The following is a 21,547-nucleotide window of genomic DNA, read 5'->3' as shown; positions in this document are numbered from 1 at the left end:
TATTGGATGTAGCATTAGGCTTTTCTGACTTTTGTTGTATACATTTGGCCCACTCATTGACACACACACATATATATATATATATATATATATATATATATATATATATATATATATATATATATATATATATATATATATATATATATATATAAAGTAGATTTTACCAGATTGGAGTCCGGAAAAAATGAGACAGCACACAGTCCAGTAGTTCCAATGAAGTTGTATTCAAAGTAACATGGCACCACCTCCAACGTTTCGGTCCACTCAACGTGACCTTCCTCAGGGACGTGCAATAAGTGAATGCTAATCCACCACCTTATATACCCAAACTAATCAAAATTAAATTGAACTCACCCGTGTAGGGGCAACATTGCCCGCGAAACCGCGCCGCTGTGACACGCATACAAATGCTGGAACGCATCGCCATCTTGGATTCACTAATATGAAACATCCTATTAAACTATGGTGGCCTCAATGGTCCGCCCGTGGGTACAATCGCGCATGCGCGGACTCCTAATGCCGTGACCCGCAGTGTACTGCTGGAACGCATCGCCATATTGTATCCAGAGATGCTACCTCTTTAACCTAGCTACGGTGGCCCAAATGGAGCATATGTCCACCATAGTGGCGGTTCACGCAGGCGCGAAGCTCCCCATGCGACTTAGTAAGCACAATGCATTGCAATGCAGGATCTTTACTGTCTTTAAGCTAGCCCCACTATGCGCATAAAGGCACCCTCACACATAAACAACCTCAAGAACATATAGGAGGTTATGCCATAATAAATGCCCAAAAATACTCGAGTATTTTTTAAGCCAATAACAACACATAACATAACATGCTTTATTGAGCCTTTGTATATGAGCTTTCTCAAACGGTCCCATTTGTTAGGTGCCCTTCCTTATAGTGTTTGGACATTTATTATGGCATAACCTCCTATATGTTCTTGAGGTTGTTTATGTGTGAGGGTGCCTTTATGCGCATAGTGGGGCTAGCTTAAAGACAGTAAAGATCCTGCATTGCAATGAATTGTGCTTACTAAGTCGCCAGGGTTGCTTCGCGCATGCGCGAACCGCCACTATGGTGGACATATGCTCCATTTGGGCCACCGTAGCTAGGTTAAAGAGGTAGCATCTCTGGATACAATATGGCGATGCGTTCCAGCAGTACACTGCGGGTCACGGCATTAGGAGTCCGCGCATGCGCGATTGTACCCACGGGCGGACCATTGAGGCCACCATAGTTTAATAGGATGTTTCATATTAGTGAATCCAAGATGGCGATGTGTTCCAGCATTTGTATGCGTGTCACAGCGGCGCGGTTTCGCGGGCAATGTTGCCCCTACACGGGTGAGTTCAATTTAATTTTGATTAGTTTGGGTATATAAAGTGGTGGATTAGCATTCACTTATTGCACGTCCCTGAGGAAGGTCACATTGAGTGGACCGAAACGTTGGAGGTGGTGCCATGTTACTTTGAATACAACTTCATTGGAACTACTGGACTGTGTGCTGTCTCGTTTTTTCCGGACTCCAATCTGGTAAAATCTACTTTTTACATGTGCATATGGGGCTAGCATCAGCATCTTACTTATGTTTACAGTGTGCCAACTGAGATGATTTTTTCATATATATATATATATATATATATATATATATATATATATATATATATATATATATATATAGTGTTTTTTGGGGTTTCTTGAGCTTGCTGGGATTTTGTGTGCTGGATAATATATAATCAAGTAATTGCAGTAGGTGCAAAACTCTGAATTAGTTTGTTTCCAAAGTACACATACCTCACTGGGAAATCCACTGCTGCTACATTGTATGCGGTGTGAGTCTGTTGTTACTAAATGTGTCTAAGTTGTTGAGTCAACTATTATCTCTTTGTTATATCATAATTAGAGAGTGTTACAGGAGGCAGTCTATGATTTCTCCATTTGTGGTTTTCATTCATTTAAAATACTAATGCTAAACCTCCACTGCCCGCAGCTATATACTGCATATATAATTCTGAAAGTTTATTTGTTTGTTTGTCTGGCTATATAAATCCCCATGCTTACTCCAAGCTTACACCAAACTTGGAAGGAGTCCTTTATGTATGAACCTAATGTGAGCTGTCGTGGTTTGGACCCTCTCAAACACTCAACAACTAGTAGGCTATGTATCTGGAACGTTACATCATACTGGTGACATCATAAAGAGTCAGATAGCTATAAAGTTTACACAGAAAGCAGACAAAGAGAGAAAGAGAGGAAGTCAGTTGACACGTGAGGGGAACGTAAGAATGTGATTTAAGCTAAATGCCTCACGCTTCGTACTTACGTTCCACTGTGAACAGTACGAACGAAATAAAGCATGTGAATAAAGAGCTTTAATTTCGACATTTTAGCCTAAGTGTAGCCTGTCTGCAGTTTTCTTGCCCTTCTCAATTATATTCTTTACTTGATAGGATGCAATTGGTTATGATAGAGTTAGGGTTAGTTTGTTTATATTTTAATAGTACAGTAAGGCTGCTCAGAACTAACGGACAAACTCATTGAAAAACAGAGATTACGACAAGATGCCGTCCGAAATTCTGAAACGGAAGAACAAAGGAGAAATCAACTCGAAGAACAAAGATTGAGACAAGAAGCAGCCAACTAGTGCTAGAAATATTTAGAACTCTCCCTTCTCTGGACACTTCCTCTCAGGCAACGCCGGGTAATTCCGCTAGTATATATATATATACAGTATATACAGTATATTTACACTCACAGCTCATTAGCCATTCATTGTGGTATTGCAATATGCCTATTCAGGTTTATTACTCCACCTCTCAAGCGCTGAGTAAGATTTCTACTCTAATTGCTGAGTATCTTGAGCTTGACTGTCAATTGTGCTTTATAGCATTACCACTTCAGCCTACCATCATTGTATAATTACTGTTCAGATTTATACCCAGGGATATATGTTTTAATCTTATTCAGTAAACGATAAGTTTTATGCTGTGGTGTGCAACATGTGAATTCTTTGTTAAAGCATACCCCAGATGCCCTTCATCTTATTCTGTTTACATAATCCCGCTGCCCGATCACCTTTTTAGGGTCAAATTAGCTCTTTAAAGTTGTTCAAGTGTGCAAAACCTAAAACGTATTATTTGTGTGTCCTTCTGCTGCTCTTGCTACAATAGTCATTTGAAGCAGCATTTACTGATAGCATCCAACAAATAAACCATAATTGACTCACTTGGCATGGCTCAGTGGGCTACTGTATAATATATGAAAGAGACACATCATTTCCAACAGGGCTGCAACTCCACTGCCATTAGAGTCTGCACCAAAGGCCAGTCACTGTGGGATACAGACACGTGAGACGGAACTAATATCAATCTGCAGCACTGATAAATAGATACAGAGAGCAGCACAGGAATATACCAGTCATATCATCATGAGTTATAATGGAATATATATATATATTCACAATTTGAAATGTTGGCAAATTTATCAAAATGATTTTCGTAATCAGAAAATTATCACATTATTAAAACTTCAATTCATTCATAAAAATGTGTACTATATTCTACAAACCAACATAGTGTGTCAAAAAAGTAAATCACAAAACGCATGTAAAATCCTGGTGTACATTGTAAAATCATGGTGTACATTGTAAAATCATGGTGTACATTGTAAAATCATGGTGTACATTGTAAAATCATGGTGTACACGTTTTGAGGAGAAACATTGATCGGTCAAATCTGCTGTAAGAACTTATAATGTTTTAAAAAGCTATTAATCAAAATATGTATAATTCGTACTACAGTATGTTCTAATAAACACTATTGTAACCCACAAAAGTAATACTTGTGTGGTCACTGTGGGTTACTTAAGATTGGCACATGTCTCTAAATAAAAGGTCTGCTTCAGACAGTGCTGTTTGTTACATTCTATATGGATGGAAGATCCAAGACCGTAAAGTAGCCAACGCTTCCCCTTTCAAGCACAGATTGCGTTTCAGATTTTAAGTCTTCCATCCCATTGTAAGAAATTGTCTTGACTTAAGTATTTGTTTCAATTAGGGGGGGAGAGTGACAATCCTACGTACACACCCACGTGACCCACACAATTGAAACATGGAGCAGCAACCCAAGGTTAAAAGAATATCCTCCTGGAATCTAAATAACAGATGTGGGAGACTTGTGTGTGCGCTTGTCCTTGACCAGAGTAAAGAAAGATGAAATAAACAATGTCTCAGCCCCCATAGCTTTGCATCAGAGGCAACTGGCAGCCTATCACTCTTTGTGGATCAGGAATCATAGATAATATCCTCTGCAAAAGCATAACAAGTCGTCTGCAAACCCTGTTCTCACAGTTACATGCCTTATTACCTTGATTTTCCAGATATACAGATGCAGCAGCCGTTATTCGAACACTTCACGCGTTGCATACCTCGTAATACCAATGTCAAGGCGCTGGATTTCTTCCAACCGTACCGCCTTAAGACGCGAGTGCAGAAAATGGCATTTTAGGGTTCTGGTTTTTAAACACCTGAAATTGGCACAGTACTGTACACATTACAATTCATTCATTTCTGCCATGGATACACAAAGAATTGCACCCAAAGAAGCAGAAGCAACCGCGATAAACATGTGTGCCTGGGGCAATTGGTTGCGTGAATGCCGCGTGGAGTACAGCAGAGCACACGAAAACTGAGCCGTGATTTGTTCAAATAACGGGCGCTGCATCGGTATCTTCGGGAATGTTCTTTGCTATGTTACTTTGTGTTCACTTTTACGATATTATTCCTTTTATGAGATAGAAACTGTCAAATAACTTACTGGGGCGGCTCTAAAAGCGTCATAATGGGCAACGATAACCACTGTGGGCATTTCTCCAACTTCTCCTTGACCTGGCAATTGACCCTACAGTACATAAAGAGAAACCATATAATGGAACAAACGCCCCAAAATATAATATTTATGAAGCAAAAAAAAAAAAAAATGCCAAGCAATGTAATAAAGTATTACGGGGAAAGACAGTATAATGTTTGGTTATAAAGACAAGTTTTACCAGAACTAATGTAATGCCACCTGGAATAAGGGGTTCAATTTTGAAGGCCATATTTTTAGAAGGACTACAGTTGGGCATAATGCCTTAATGTTAATACTATCACAATAATAAGTAAATATATCATTTTCTAATCATCATGGTATTGCTATCAACTGTGGGTGTTTTTGACATGTTAGTGTCGCTGCTCTGAATGATTCCCGACGAAGCCCCGGGCGAAACGCGTTGAACCGGCTGTCTGCGCGAGAGCACTGAAATTTAGAGTCATGGCAGCCGAGAGATTCCAGCCCAGCTTCTTCCTCTTGTAGGCCAGGCGTCATCGGAAGTGATATCGGAAGTGACGTCAGAATACGGACGAGGTGATCGAGAAAGCAGGAACTGGCGGAGAACCGCCTGGGATCTCCCCCTCCCTGTGTTCCAATGCGCATTGTTATTGTGCAAAATGTGAGTACACATCTGCATATCTTTTTATTCTCTAATACATATTGTAGATATACAGTACTACACCTTCTTGAGTCTCTCTTAAGTTTGAGATACACTGGAGGGAAAAGCCGCTGCATCTACTGGTCATCCACTGGTGAACTACATCAATACTCCCATCAGAGAGATGGGATCTCTGATATGCCACACATTTAAAGGGAAATTTGTGAGTGGAACACTTAGCCCTATATTATTATTGACTCATCACTTAACTGGCTTCACTATTATATACATTTTTCATTTTATATATCCACGTCATGAAAATCCTGCGCTCCCCTTACCTGGAAGACATCGTTACCTCATATGGACCTGGGAACGGGCTAAAAAGGGTTGTTTGAGCTGCTTTTCATTTATTATCACACAATTTTTACCGCACTGGGGGTGGTTCAAAAATCCTTGCACTTTGTTTCACAGTTATATTAATCTTTGTGTGTTTAATATCTGTTTATTTCACTTTTACACTCATTTGAGGTATCAAAGCACATTCCGTTCGCATTAGCACTCTGAATCCACTTAGTTCCAATAGTAGGGCCCAGTTACAACCCTCCTATGTGTGTGCATGGGTTTGCCAGTGAGACGTACAGTACAACAATATGTGTCACCTTCTTCATTTAGGCTGCGGTCCCACTTACTACTACAGCGCACGACTCGGCGTGCGCTGTACGATCAAGCCCCGCCCCCCAGTTACTCCGGTCCCAGTTCCTACCTTGTCACGCACCTTTCCCCAGCGGTGCGCGACAGGTTTTCAGGCAGGCAGGGGAATTTGAGTTTGGCATTCGTGAAGGAGGCGTGGCCACGCCCCCGCCGGCGGTTCAGCCAATGAGGGCGAACCAGCCATGGGACGTCATGGCCAGAACCCCCGCAAACCCACAGCCACGCCTCCTCCCATCGCAAACCTTCCCTCAGACCGCAGATCGCAGCGCTGTGCACGCGCCGCCCCCCCTCCCCCCCGCCGGGCGCGCGTGCCACAGTGCTGACTGGGGACTCAGCCTTTCAGTCATCCTGATACAAAGGGCAAAACTGCAGCCAGAAGGAAGTAGGGAGAAAATGGGGATATGTAAAAAGTCCTCTCTTCCTGTCATGTTCCTCACCTCTCCGTTTTCTGTCATCGCTCTGCCTTTCTCCCTTTGGCTACCTTTCTTTCGTCTGCCTTTATCACTTCTTTCCCTGTCTCTGCTCCCACACCAGTCTGGAAGAGATGCACAGAGAGAGTGAGAGCAGACAGACGCAGCCCCTCTCCCTGCGCACCTCTAACAGGTGATCACAATGTTTGCATTTTAATGACATGGTATTGAAGCAGGGGGTCTCCGGAGCTGAACCGCATTACTTTCAGCCTCAGAGAGCCCCTGCTTCCCGAGTTACAGGCCCTGGTATGGTTTGATTTACATATCATTAGCACTAACGGCCAGAAAACTGTAACCATAAATGTCAAAGATTAATGTTAGGTTATACTCTTCTATGTGTAGGCGTTACTACTAACGTTAATTTAAGTTAGCGTTACAGTAGGTTAAATAACCCAACGGAGCTTAGTGCATTTGGGTCAAAGCGTATTTTAAATCACGACCTTCAGAGACACATTGTATTTCGATATGTTTTTCTATGCTCTGAATACAGATATTTTCAGGCGGTTGAGGCGAATTTTCCCTTTTAACTGTAATTGGATTTCTGTCATTCTTCACAAACTTTTTTAAATTAGTATTCTGCCTTCGCCACTACAAAGATTTCTAATGTTTGTCCATTGTTAGGTATTTCTAAAGAAAGCCAAATCTGCACTAAATCTGAATTAAAATGTGAGCAGCATTATTATATTGTTTTATTAACCTAATTTGATACTGAAACGCAACCACAAAGTTTCTGGGACTTTGCACTTTGTGTCAGTTATTATCCTTACATGACAAGTGATGTGAACTTTCTTCTCTGTAGAAAGATCAGATACAGTTGATTTGGGTAAATTCTTACCTAATACAGCCTGCCTTATAAAGCTACATCTCTCCTACATCAATGAAAAAGGGATTACATTTAAAAACAGCCTCTTCGTATGTTTTTAGCATGTAAGAATATATGCACCTTTCAAGACATTTGACCACTGCTGTAAACTACTTTTTTTTTTGTTTCAAAGTTTTTTATTAGGCATTTATACATTTCACATAATTACAGGTACAGAAAATATTTTGGCCTAATACTAGGTTTTCTCATTTTTGTTGGTGTTTGTCAGGGAAAAGCCTCAACGTTCCCCTGACCCTCCGGGGTCCACAGGGGCGACGTGAGTGTGGAAACAGAAAAAGGAGAAGAGGGGGTAGGGGGTGGGGCGGGAGGGGGGGGGGGATTGAGGGGGGAGCCCATTGCCTCCCTTCTCCTCAGCCTCCATTGCTGGGATCCCTGTTCTGTCTTGGCTCCCTTTCTATTCTTATTAGGTGGTTCAGTGTTGGAGTGCTATTTGGGTCAACCATGAGTCCCATGTCTTATAGAAAGAGACGGTGGACCTTTTCAAAAAGGCTGACAATCTCTCCATTTCCATCACCTCTTGTACCCTTTTTTTTACTGTTTGTTTGGAGGGGGGAGACACCTTTTTCCAGGCGGCGGCCACCGCACACCTAGCTGTTATGAGAATGAAGGAGATTAATTTGCCTGTTGGTCGGTCCAATGTTTCTAAGGGCTTGGCCAACAGGTAGGTTAGCTGGTCAATGGGTATTAAGAGGTCTATGACCTCTTTTATTAAATTTTGTATAGTTTCCCAGTATTTCTGAATTTCAGGATATGGGCCATGTCCCCCTTTTGACCGCAGCCTCTCCAACATAGATCAGAAGCCAGGGGGTAGATTTGATTTATTCTAACTGGGGTAAGATACCAGCGAAACAGTATTTTGTATATATTTTCTTTGATTGTGGTACATATGGAAGTTCCTGAAGCTGTTTCCCAAATACTTTCCCAATCCTCTCGGTCTATAACTATATTCAGTTCTGCTGCCCAATGTAGCATATAGTCGTGTGTGGGGGCTTCTGTGGCCCTCTCCAATTCTGCACAGATTTGCGTTATGAGACCTTTCTGGTGGGCTGTGTCTCTACAGAGCCGCTCGAAGCCAGTGAGAGGGGGAAATTCCAACGTTGGGGATAATGTTTGAATAAAGTGTCGAATTTGTAGGTATTTGAAGACGTTCAACCCTACTATTTCATATTTGGTTTGTATATTTTGGAAGCTCAGGAACTGCCCAAAACTCAGGAGGTCGGCAACTACTCTGATGTTTTTTGTTTTAAATTGGTTGAATAGTCTGGGCTCACATCCAGGTGGGAATTTTGGATTTTTGTGAATTGGTGTAAGTTGCGAATGAGGTGCTGTGAGCTTAAATTTGAGTTTGCATTTCGTCCAGGTCTCCCATGTGTGTCTCATCGGGCCTAGTTTGAATTTGCTATTCTGCATGTCTTCCCTGCTCAGGGCCCAAAGGCAAGCCGGCAGTGAAGGCGTCCCGGCATAATACGTTTCTATATCTAGCCAGCAGTATTGGTTTGGGTTAGCATTCCAGACTACTACCTGTCGCAGTTGGGTAACTTGGTAGTATCTTATAATGTCTGGGACTCCAAGTCCTCCTCTCCCCCTTGAGGCCAAAAGAACTGTTCTGGTGACTCTGGGTTTTTTACCCTGCCAAATAAAATGGAAAATTAGTTTTTGGATATTCTTCAATTCTGAGCCAGGAATGTGGACCGGGAGAGTCTGGAAGTAGTATAGTAGACTAGGGAGTATGTTCATTTTAACCGAGATCATTCTCCCGATCCATGATATCTGATATCCTCCCCATTTATCTAGGTCTTGTTTGATTTTCCGAAACAGGGCCGGGTAATTATGTTGATATAGGGATTGGTAGGTCCTCGATATCTTGACTCCGAGATATTTGATACAAGAGGAGCTCCAACTGTAGTTAAAGTTTAATTTGAGGAGTTTCACCTCTGGCTCTGGCAGGCTTAGATTCAGGGCTTCCGACTTGTCACTATTAATTTTATACCCTGAGATTCTTCCAAAATCCAGTTCTTTTTGAAGGTTGGCTAGGGAGGTTTCGGGTTTGGAGAGAGTTAAGATGACATCATCTGCGAATAGGGATATTTTATGCTGCCTGTGCCCAATTTCTATTCCTTGGATGTCTATATTCGTACGTATTGCCGATGCTAGGGGTTCTATGGTTAGTGCAAAGAGGAGAGGGGACAGGGGGCATCCCTGCCGAGTTCCATTCGTGATCTCGAATCTCTGGTTACTGCCCCCAGGCAATTTTACTGTAGCTGACGGGTTTTGGTATAGTCTACGGACCCCCTCTAGGTATGCGTCTTTGAAGCCGAATTTGCGCATAGTGTGGTCCAGGAATAGCCAATCTATTCTATCGAACGCCTTCTCTGCATCTAGGCTCAGAAGTAATGCTTTGGTTCCTGTGAGATGGACATGGTCGATAATGTTAATTATCTTCCGAGTGTTGTCTGAAGCTTGCCTGCCCGCGACAAATCCTACTTGGTCAATATTTATTAATCTCGGTAAGATGGGGTTTAATCTGTTTGCAAGTATTTTACTATATAAGTTAAGGTCACTGTTGAGAAGGGAGATTGGACGATAGCTTCCACATTGCATCGGGTCTCTGCCTTCCTTGTGTATTATAGCTAGGTTGGCCAGGGACATTGATGGGGGGATTTGGTTCCCTTCCATAAAATGTTTGAATGTTTTTAAGAGATGCGTGGATAGAGTAGGCAGGAATCTCTTATAGTAGACATTAGTGAAACCGTCAGGACCAGGAGACTTAGTGATTTTTTAATGATTTGACCGCCTCTTCCAGTTCCTCTTTTGAAATCTCAGCATTGAGGACTGTGTTTTCTTCCTCTGTTAATGTAGGAAGTTGACATTTGTCTAAATATTGCGTTATTAATTCAGTTGCTATCGGTTCAGGTCGGCCATTTTTGGATCTTAGGTTATAGAGTTCGGTATAGTATTTTGTAAATTCTGCTGCGATTTTACTGTCACTATATTGTATCTCGCCAGACCTACTCTTGATCGCCGTTATTTGGGATCTTTTTTGTACCCCTCTCAGTTTACTGGCCAAGAGTCTGTCGGCCTTGTTACCCTTGTCATAATATTGTTGATTGGTCCATTTGAGGGCCTTCTCAACATCCTCCAGCTAGGTTTGTCTAAGTTTTGTTCTGGCTGTTAGCAATGTTTTATATATTTTTTTTGAGGGGTTAGCTTTATGGATTTGTTCTATTGTTTTGATGTTATCTGTGAGCTCCTTGATTAGCTTTTTGCGGACTTTTTTCCTGTGGGACGCAATGGAAATAAATTTCCCTCTAATGGCTGCCTTATGGGCTTCCCACAGGATTGCTGGGGAGGAAACTGATCCTGTGTTGAAAAAGAAGTAGTCCTTAAGTGAGGCTCTAATCTCCCTTTCTATCTCAGGATGGTTTAGCAATGAGTCATTTAGTCTCCAAGAGTAATTTGTTGTTTTTTCAAAGGGGATTGATAGGGTCAGGGTGATCGGGGCATGGTCAGACCAAGTGATCGGGCCAATGTCTGAGCCGATGGCCGCCGCCATCACATTTTTGGTGGCCAGGAAGTAGTCTATTCGACAGTAGGTCTGGTGATGTGCTGAGTAGAAGGTGTAGTCTCTCTGGCCCTGGTGCTGGGATCTCCACACGTCTACCAGTGAGAACTCGCTCAGGATTCCCCTAAACCTTTTCCCTATGATCTGGGAGTGGGTTGTACAGGGAGGACCCACTGTGGTCGATCTGTCCTCGGTGGGGTTTAAGACCATGTTTAGGTCTCCTCCCACTATCATCGACGACAGATATCCTGGGTCAACGCCCTCGAGAACTGATTGTAAGAATTCCGTTTGGTTCTCGTTTGGGGCGTACACATTGATCAGAGCAATTGTCGAGCCCGCTAGAGAGCCGTATACCACTACGAATCTACCCTCTGGGTCCTTTGTTGTTTTGACATGATTGAATGGGGTGCCTTGTCTGATTAGGATAGCCACTCCCCATTTTTTACTACTAAATGATGCGAAAAAGCACATTGGGAACACTTTTTTGAATAAATTTGGGGGGTCTTGTGATGTGAAGTGGGTCTTCTGTAGGAATATGATGTCTCCCCCTGATTTTTTCATGTCCTGGAGGGCTAACCTCCTTTTCCTATTATTTTGTAGGCCTTTAACATTTAGCGACAGTATCTTAATTGGGGCTATGGATGTCATTATGGTTTTTTATGGTTCGGGGTCTTGGAACCCCTCCTTTCCCACTAGGAGGGATCTTGCTTTTATTTCCTGGGGTCTCGTCGTGTCTCAGCACATACGCTGGGTGGGCCCTTTTTCTTTGGAGGGTGTGCATGGCCTGCCAAGGAGGAGGGGGGTGGGAGGCGGGGGGGAGGGGTAAAGATCTGCTGGGACAGGGTCAGCAGATAGAGAGTAGATAGGATTAGGTCCTTTCTAGGTCCTAGCGTGGTGCTGCCTGGTCCTTGGGCGACTGGCATTTGGGCTAACATGCCCTTCTGGGGTGGGTCCGGTGCCGACGACCGGTGCGCAACAGAGAGGTCCATACCCTATGTTGCTTATGTGCTGCACTTTCCCCCCTCTGTTTCCTTGCCCTGGTTCAGTTCTTTGTCATGTTATGTTTGAGAGGGGGCTGGGGTGAGGGGGGGGAGGAGGGAGGAGGGGGCAGGGGAGAGGAGGGGGGAGGGAGGGGGAGAGGGAAGGGGGGGGGGAGAAGGGTAAGGGGCGTTTCAGGTTGTGTGTTGTTCTGCAATATACATCAATCTTGTAGCAGAGACATTACATTTGCTTGTTCCTGTACAATCAACCTTGCAGCTTTTATAAGGTGATATATTGTGTTCATCCTCTGTAAGCCCCATTGTTTATTTATTTTTTTAACTTAAACTTTTAAATAATTTATATTTCATGATATTTTAATGTTTTAATGTTTTATGTTTATTGTCATGTCTGTATTGTTATATGTATAGTAAGGCTTGTCCGTTGTGAGACCCTGACCATGGCAATTGCAGTGTTAAACAAATTTTAATTATGCAATTAGCCAATTGAAATCACGGAGAGTGTATATATACTATCAAGTGTCAGGGGTATTCCCACCCCTGAAGAAGTGCGCGCATGCGCATGAAACGCGTTGGGAAGATATTCTCTTGTTGTAGAGCTGCTTTTGGTTACGGAGGACACTGTGCAGCAATTTATCAGGTCGTGCCACCCTCCAATCAGCTAAGACTAGCTGAACAAGAATTATAAAACATACAGAAAACCTACAAGCTCATATTAAACCCCCAAAATACCCACAACATATATATAAGCATATAAGTTTCACAGAGGAGTGCTACTGAGCATGGCAATATATATATATTTAAAACCAGAGACATAACATAAAACACAGACAAAGCTCAGTGCACATCCAGAAAAACTTATATACGGTACAGTGCCTAAATATACATGTACTAGCTGAGAGACCCGGCATTGCCCGGGATGTAAATGCGTAATAGGTAGTATTATTTATAAATCATGGAACAATAGGTGACTATTTGTTGTAAAGGTTGGATAATAATGTTGAAAAGAAAGATGGAATAAAATGTAATACGATGTTGTTTAAAAATGGTTTATTGTAAACACACCACAGTACAATGTATATTTTGGTGACATAACAGATGTAAAAATGTGAGGCGTGTGTCCTGCTAGGGTGTGAGGCGGCAGTTGTCGCGTGGGTTGTGAGTGCTGTCTGTGAGTGGGGGTCCTGCTAGGGTGTGAGGCGGTGGGTCAGTGATGTCGGTGCGTAGGGGCGGGAGGCAGCAGGTGTGTATGTCGGCAGGTATGTGTCGTGTGGCGGGTGTCTGTTGAGTGCGTGCAGCGGCTGTGAGGCGGTTGGTGAAAGGCAGAGGCGGCCGGAGTAAGGGCGGGTGAAAGGCAGAGGCGGGTGGGCGGGGGAAGGGGGTGGGAAGGAAGGGGGGTGTAGGGAGGTGGAGGGGGGGGAAGGGGAGGAGGGGGGGGAAGGGGAGGAGGGGGGGAAGAGGGGGAGGGAAAGGGGAGGAGGGGGGAGGGAAAGGGGAGGAGGGGGGGAGGGAAATGGGAGGAGGGGGAGGGAAAGGGGAGGAAAGGGGAGGAGGGGGGAAAGGGGAGGAGGGGGGAAAGGGGAGGAGAGGGGAAAGGGGAGGAGGGGGGGAAGGGGAGGGGAGGGGGAAAAGGGGAGGGGAAAGGGAGAGGGGGGAAAGGGGAGGAGAGGGGGGGAAAGGGGAGGAGAGGAGGGGGGAAGGGGAGGAGGGGGGGGAAAGGGAGGAGGGTGGGGGGAGAGGGGGCAGAAAGGGGAGGAGGGGGGAAAGGGGAGAAGGGGAGGAGGTGGGGGGAAAGGGGAGGAGGTGGGGGGGAAGGGGAGGTGGGGGGGAAAGGGGGAGGAGGGGGAGGGAAAGGGGAGGAGGGGGGAGGGAAAGGGTAGGAGGGGGGGGAAAGGGGAGGAAGGGGGAAAGGGGAGGAGGGGGAAAGGGGAGGAGGGGGGCAAGGGGAGGAGGGGGGAAAGGGAGGAGGGGGGGAAGGGGAGGAGGGGGGAAAGGGGAGGAGGGAGGAAGGGGAGGAGGGGGGAAAGGGGAGGGGAAGGGGAGGAGGGGGGGGAATGAGTGGGGATGGAAAGGGGAGGAGGGGGGAAGGAGTGGGGATGGAAAGGGGAGGGAGTGGGGATGGAAAGGGGAGGAGGGGGGATGGAAAGGGGAGGAGGGGGGATGGAAAGGGGGAGGAGGGATGGAAAGGGGAGGAGGGGGGGATGGAAAGGGGAGGACCCTTGAAACGTGATCTGCCATGCAGTTGGCTCAAGGGCTTACAACAATTTGGCCAAAATGTTAAACTAAAAGACCATTTTATTTATTAATTATTTATACATGTATATTTAGGCACTGTGCCGTATATAAGTTTTTCTGGATTTGCACTGAGCTTTGTCTGTGTTTTATGTTATGTCTCTGGTTTTAAATCTAACTGTGTTTGTGTCACAAGGGGGAGCCTCTAGCGCTGAACCAAGCGCTAAGTGAAGAAGTGTGCCTGTGAATCGGTGGCCGCTTTGAAGTATAGGGATCACTTCCTAAGCCGTAGACCTCTAAACCGCAAAGGCAATTGGATAAGTGGTTTGCGGTCTAGCTGAAGTGCCTTCTTGTCAAAATGTATCCACCGGGCTCATTAACCACTTGAGCTGAAATTGTTGGCGTGTGTCTGCGGTTACAGATCAAAACCAGCACGGATACATTGTATGCTGGCTTGTAACCCAGACCGATTATAGGTCAAATCTCAACCCACATCAGAGAGCCCGTTCAATTAAGTGGATAACTTGCGCTGGCAAAGAGCTAGCACTCTAATTTTTGGAGTGCAGCTAGGTAAAAAGAAACCATAAACATACATATTAAGTTTATAATTGTTGCATAAGCAGAACATACATTTATAAATAAACTGTATTGTAATGGTGTTTTAAAATGTTGAGGCAGGAATACTTTCCTGTCTTGAATCCATTAACATGTCCATATGTTATGGATGAATGAGCCGAGGGATTTTTCATCTCTGAACTTCAAAAGGCACCCTGCTAAGGTGGTGCCCCAGAGTCTATGAGAAGTCCGGAGTTGAAAAGCCTCAGAGACCCTAGGTGTTAGGATGGCCAGGATATTGTTAATTGCCAGATACCGGTTGGAAGTATGGGCACTTCACACTTGGTAGCCAAACCCCAGACTTACTGTCGCCAGGTAAGAGGTTGGGCCCGGTATGCTAAGTAGCTCAGGTGTGAGGTTAGCACATGCTCTGTGCAAACCGGGAAGCAACTTCTGCCCTCTTTGTAAGTTACAGGCAAGTCGGGGATAGGTGGGGAAAATTATTCCCACGAGAGGATTGGGTGTATATGTTAGGTATAGGACCCTTAACCCTACAAAAATGCCTGCAGCCAATTCCCATTGAGATTCACCTGATTCACCTAAGATCAACCAAGAAACGTCCAAGGTTTAGCGTCAGTGGTTCCGGAGTGTGAGGGGTTAACCTACGTCGTAACGAAGATTTGCACCCCTCTTCCAGAATTCGTTTGAGCTAAGGATTCCCGAACTAATCCTGAAAGGACTTTACGAAAGAATTCCTTTTGGCGGAGATAGAGGGCTAGCAAGTTGCGCCTCTAGCCAAGGACTGTCGCAGGACTCAAACCACGCACCCACTTGCATGCGTGCAGGGGTGCCCAGAGACTTTGATTCGTTCTGTGGACATTTTATTTAATTTCCCCATCCCAGTAAGTGTATATTGACTGTAATTGTGAAGTATTGTGTGTTTGTCTTAAAAGTAAATAAATTACAATTTATTTTACTCATCTTGTGTGCTCAGTCCAGAATCCCGGTATTAAAGTGTTGGAGAGACCTGGTCTACAGTGACAGTCTTCTCCAGGCTCAGACATGTGATTTAGTTGTAATAATAGTTACTGATATGTTGCATATTAAGGACATCGCCAGAAAGTCACATGTACTGTATATGGTGAGGCCTTCTGCAACATGTATTCTGCCCAGTAACTGAGAGTGGGGTTATACCCCTACCGAGGTTATAAAAGGGGCATACATGTGACTGCAAGAGGGAATCTCACATGTTTATAGTTTTTTTTTTTTTTCAACTTTCAGTTTTTATTGGAAAGTACAATTACAACCAATATTCCACAGCCCGTTGTTACATTTCCATTTTTGTCAAACCACATGTAGTGACAACATTTAGACGTGACTACTTAACACAGGACAAACAAGACCAGACAGACTTGACAGGAAGACAGGGATAGAGGGTAGGAGGGGGGAGGGGGTGGGGGGGGAGGGAGGTGGTATGTTTCCAGGCTCTGGAGAGGGTGTGAAGACTTGTCGTGTTCGAATTTCTCGGCCCTCGCTACGAATTTTAACTTTGACGGGCTTTACAAAGATTCTATTACCCTTCTTACCAATGTTCTCCTCTTGTCTATGGCTACCGGGAGATCTGATAGCTGTGCGTCACTATGTCGTTTTGTCTAATCTGTCCATAAAGGAGAACGCATTTGATTTAATTAATGCAAGATTGAGGCGGCATCCACTCCTGGGGTTTCTTCCTGGGTTAACCATGGATCCCAAACTTTTAGAAAATTTGTGCCGGAGTCATTAACTAAACTCGTTAATTGTTCCATCCGGCAAACATGCCAAATTCTGTTTCTGATCTTAGGGATAATGGGTATCTCCTGCTGTTTCCATAGTGCTGCGATCTCACATCTTGTGGCAGTGGCAAAATGCGCGATTAATTTATTCAACACATTTGATAGACCCTGGATCCGTCTGCCCAATAGGAACAGCCACGGGTCCAGGGGGATCTCCAAATCGAGAATCCGCTGAATCCAATCTCTGATTTTTTCCCAAATAGGGGCCACCTTAGTGCAAGACCACAGCATATGTCGGAGATCTGCTGCCTCCCCGTACTGTTTAGGGCAGAGAGGAGAGTAGCCTTTTACAAATTTCGCTAAGCGCGTCGGAGTGTAATACCACCTCATTAGGACTTTATATGCGTTCTCCTTTAATGTGGTGCAGATTGAGCTTTTTGCCGCCGCCTGAATAATTCTGTCCCATTCGTCGTCCTCTAAAGTCTCTCCTAGGTCAGATTCCCACTGTCTCATGTAACTCAGTCTATTGTCATTGGGCAACTTCTGGCAGATCACTTCCCTGTACATTCTAGACGTGAGTCCCCTAGTGTCCGTATCTCTAGAACACAGCTGCTCAAAATTTGTTCGTGCCGGTCGTATTGGCGTTTTGTTGTAGAAATCCCTGATCTGGAGGTACCTAAAAAATTCGCTGTTTGGGATATTCTTAGAGGATTTAATTTGTTCAAATGTTTGTATGGTCTTTATGCCCTCCAGATCCTTTAGGCGGGAGAATCCCTTCTGAGTCCAAATTAAGAAATTTTTGCTATTCAGGCCCGGAGCGAAGTCTGGGTTGCCCACTATTGGTGTCATTAATGACGCTTTGGTTGTCAGGTTACATTTAAACTTTGTGGCCTCCCAAACTTTTAACGAATTGACCATGGTCTGAAGCGGGTTGTTCATCTTGCGTACCCCTTCTCTGGGTAGCCAGATTAAATTTCGGATTTCAATTGGTGCACAACATCCCTTTTCCAATTCGACCCATCTCCGAAGGCTTGGGTCTATGTGCCATTGGAAAATCTGCCCTAATTGGGCTGCTTTGTAGTAGGCCTGCAAGCAAGGCACCGCTAACCCTCCACGTAGTGTGGGACGTTTTAAAATCCCTTTAGTAATTCGTGGGTTTTTCCCATTCCAAATAAATTTCATAATTTTTGACTGGAGGGAGAGGATGTCCGCCTGTACCAACATGTTTATAGTTTTAAGTATCTCCTCCCCCCCCCCCCCCTCCTGTTTATTGTTTTCTTAGTTAGGGTAGTGCCCTGTAAGAATAGGTAACCTTTAAGCGAGGAACTGGACACACAGGCTCTCATAAGGAGATATTAAGCTTGAGTCTGGCGCCTTAGACCACTCGGCCATCTCATAAGGAGAGGCCTGAATTCAGCTTGAGAACATCCTACAGTTATATGCTGGACGTATCCTACACCATGGTAGCACCATCTGCAGGACTAGGCAGAGACCTGGGTGGGCTGCAGGACTAGGCAGAGACCTGGGTGGGCTGCAGGACTAGGCAGAGACCTGGGTGGGCTGCAGGACTAGGCAGAGACCTGGGTGGGCTGCAGGACTAGGCAGAGACCTGGGTGGGCTGCAGGACTAGGCAGAGACCTGGGTGGGGTGCAGGTGATTCCCAGTTAACTTTGGATCTGTATCCTGGCGGGGCAAGAAACTCTTTGATGAGATGCTCCACTACCAGTCTCATGGTGAGAGGGAAGGGAAGGTGTTGCACTGTGTATGCTGAAAAGCTGTCCTGTTCATAATGCATTGCGTATGCTGAAGAAGTTACCTACTGTTCTAATAAATACTCACAAGTTCCTGGCGCCCTCTTTATTTCACAACGCCTTATTACAAGCTGGCATGGATCTACTACAACAACCCTGAGATAAACAGGTAAACCGCTGAGCAGCCACACCCCTTTTGAGCAGGTACAAACCCTGTCAAGGCCATAAAGACTTCACTTTCACTGTACAACCTATCCCAAGTGCTGGGCAGGGGTAGGGGTGTTACAATTTCATCTAATGATTTTATAAGGGGAGAAATAGACTACTTCCTGGATTAACACCCTTCCCATGTTTACTTATTTGGTATATTCCTGTATATTTTTCCTTTCTAAAAAGATGTCCAACCTTTTTTTTAACATATCTATTGTATCTGCCATCACAGTCTCCATGGGTAGTGAATTCCACACTGTAACTGCCCTTACTGTAAAGAACCCTTTCCTTTGTTGCTGGTGAATCTGGACATTCTTTGAGTTAATATGGTAACCTCAAATCGAATTATAGGCAAAAACAACATCCGAACTACACCTCATTTGTATAGGCTCAACAACCCTTTAGTGTAGCAAAAAGTTGCATTATCTTCCAGTAACGTGACGTTATGCCAGTCTTGGTGTTCCTCTTGTTCACAACCCGAAATAGGGTTTTTGCTGAAGTGGAGAGCCAGCAGACACTCCTATCTCGGGAAGCAGGGGATCCCCAAAGCTGAAATGAATGGGGTTCAGTTCCGGAGAACCACCTGCTTCATTCCAGTAACTAGTGTAACGGATTTTCTGGCCTGGCTGACCCACCCAATCTCACATTGGCCCCTGTGGTCTAACCGGTCCCCATTACATGGTCGTGTCTGGTGGTGCACCTGTTGGTAACAGGACTCCTGAGTCCCGCATGATGTTGTGTGGGGAATGTCAACCCAGACAGGCAGCTGAGGTAGTGTGCTTGAGTCCTACCTACATACAGTGCAGCGCCTCCATCTCATAGGATCTCTGCGTCCGCAAGGAGATGGTTCTGATGAGGAACTCCTCTGTGGTGCCTTCCTCTGTGGAGTAACTTCACACTCACACATGGGGGTTCTTGTGAACAAGGGCATCTTTATTGATTGATGGTATAGGCAGAGTGCCCCTCGCTGCAAACAGCTTAGCCGCTCATCTTCTTCTGTACTGTCATTTCAGAAGATCTATCTGCCCTCCAAATGGAGTTGGATCACCTCTCCCTTCAGGGAGATCACCACCTGTGCCAGGTCCCTGGACACAGTGTAGGCCCTGCCAGCCTTACTGCTGCAGATAAGACTATTTGCTGTAGAATCACTCTTGACTATCACACTTGACCTTGAACATAACAGCCATTATAACAGAACCACTAACTCTGGGCAGTGCTGTGTCTTATATACCAAGGAAATGGCTCCACCTCCTGTGTCACTAACAATGAACACAAGGTCTGTTACCACTCCCTTCATGTACATATGACACCTCACCAGGGTGTGAGGGCAAACCTCCATGATTGATGCTGGCAACCCTGTATACTTACCAGGCTTACTGCCAGCATGAGAGAGAACTGTATACCATTTTTAACACATGGCTACACTAGAAAAAAAAGGAAAGCAGGATTGCTGCTTTAATTGTCATTGATATCTTTTTTTTCTACGTGTCACTTCTAACATACATGTTCCTATGCTGCTTTCGCCGGATACAGGGGTTGCATTTTTAACTGAATGTAGGGTTGGAAGAAGTGATTTTTGGCATATGTCTAGAGTGAACACACGGCTAATAAGAGCCCTCACATTCTGCTGCTGCTGCTGACCGCATACGTGCCTGGAGCTTTATGGATTTCTTATCAACCCTCTGAAAATTAATGGCTTTGTGTTTAAGGATCCTTTAACCCAGAGGGAAAGAAAACGAACAAAACAAAGTCGGGATTAAGAAATAAGCCGCAGCTGTGAATCTGAAAACGGAGACGGCAAAACTGCTGTAACTATATATTTCCACTGTGTAAGTCGTCAAGACATTATTTTGACATTAAATCCCGGCTCACTTATCCTAGATGGATAACTATAATATAGCTGTAACATGTCATATTGTTACAAATAAACGAACAGCTTTATACATACAGTAGTAGAAACGCACTGGTATTACAATTAAAAAAAAAACACACAAGGGTAAACCAAAGTCGTATGATGACCTGGGTCCAGGTCGGCATTACTGTTTGCATCTCACAGAACCATGAGTCTTATTGTTTCCTTTAGTTATTTAACCTTTGCAGGTCAATGTGTTGCAGGCCCCTCTGTCAGCAAAAGGGTTAAAAACATAAACTAGAGTAATCTGTCGGGCTACTGCTGCGGCCCCTTTTATCCTTCTACATCCCCGAAAAAATTTGGGGATGTTCTCCGCATGCCACGCACTTTCACGCGTTCAGTCGCATTCAGCGCTGAACGGCTAGACAGCGCTAATAGCGCCAAACAATGGAAAACACCGCGGCGCCTAAAATGGCCGGAACACGGCCGGAACATGCCGCATCTGCCCGCAAGTTAAAATTTCGCGCCTGAACTGCCGCAGGAGGCTAAAGGCGGCCACCACTGTATTATGCAGGGGCTGCATAGATTAGATAGTCCTTTACCCTTAAAGTCCACATTTAGGGGGTAATTCTACATAGTTCGTAGTGTCCGTTTGAGTGGTCTCCAGTTGAAAATCCCTATTGACTTCAGTGGGGTATTTTGTCCGAAAATTAAACAGCCACTTTGGACAATATAGAATGACCCCCTTAGTTTATTAACCGAGCCCAGACTTTATACTCTTACGTCGGCCACATTTCTCTGCACCAATCCCAGTGAAAGATAGACCAGCGTATAGAGCCAGTTTACTAAAGAATCAGGACCGTTCATAAAGCTTCTGAGGGCCGAACATTCTGTTGTGATGCCAGCTTATCGGGGCTGTGAAGCCTTCACGCCTTCTGTGAATTCCGAATGTTGGAGATATAGGGCACATTAATTTGAATGGAGGTGAAATTAAATCAGACCCAGAGTGAGAGAAAGTCTGGCTGGCTTGTAAGTGTCGTAAATACAAAGGTGTGGCATAGTGCTTAAGATGCCAG

At 44.6% G+C, this 21,547-nt stretch overlaps 1 pseudogene; it reads right to left on the bottom strand.

Annotated features, from left to right (window-relative positions):
• The window catches only part of LOC142462826 (BOS complex subunit NCLN-like), a 125,444-nt pseudogene that overhangs the window by 56,032 nt on the left and 47,865 nt on the right, over positions 1–21,547 (bottom strand).

Source organism: Ascaphus truei, chromosome 1, assembly GCF_040206685.1.
Source record: "Ascaphus truei isolate aAscTru1 chromosome 1, aAscTru1.hap1, whole genome shotgun sequence".
NCBI lineage: Eukaryota > Metazoa > Chordata > Amphibia > Anura > Ascaphidae > Ascaphus > Ascaphus truei.
This window is presented reverse-complemented; position numbering and strand designations above follow the sequence as displayed.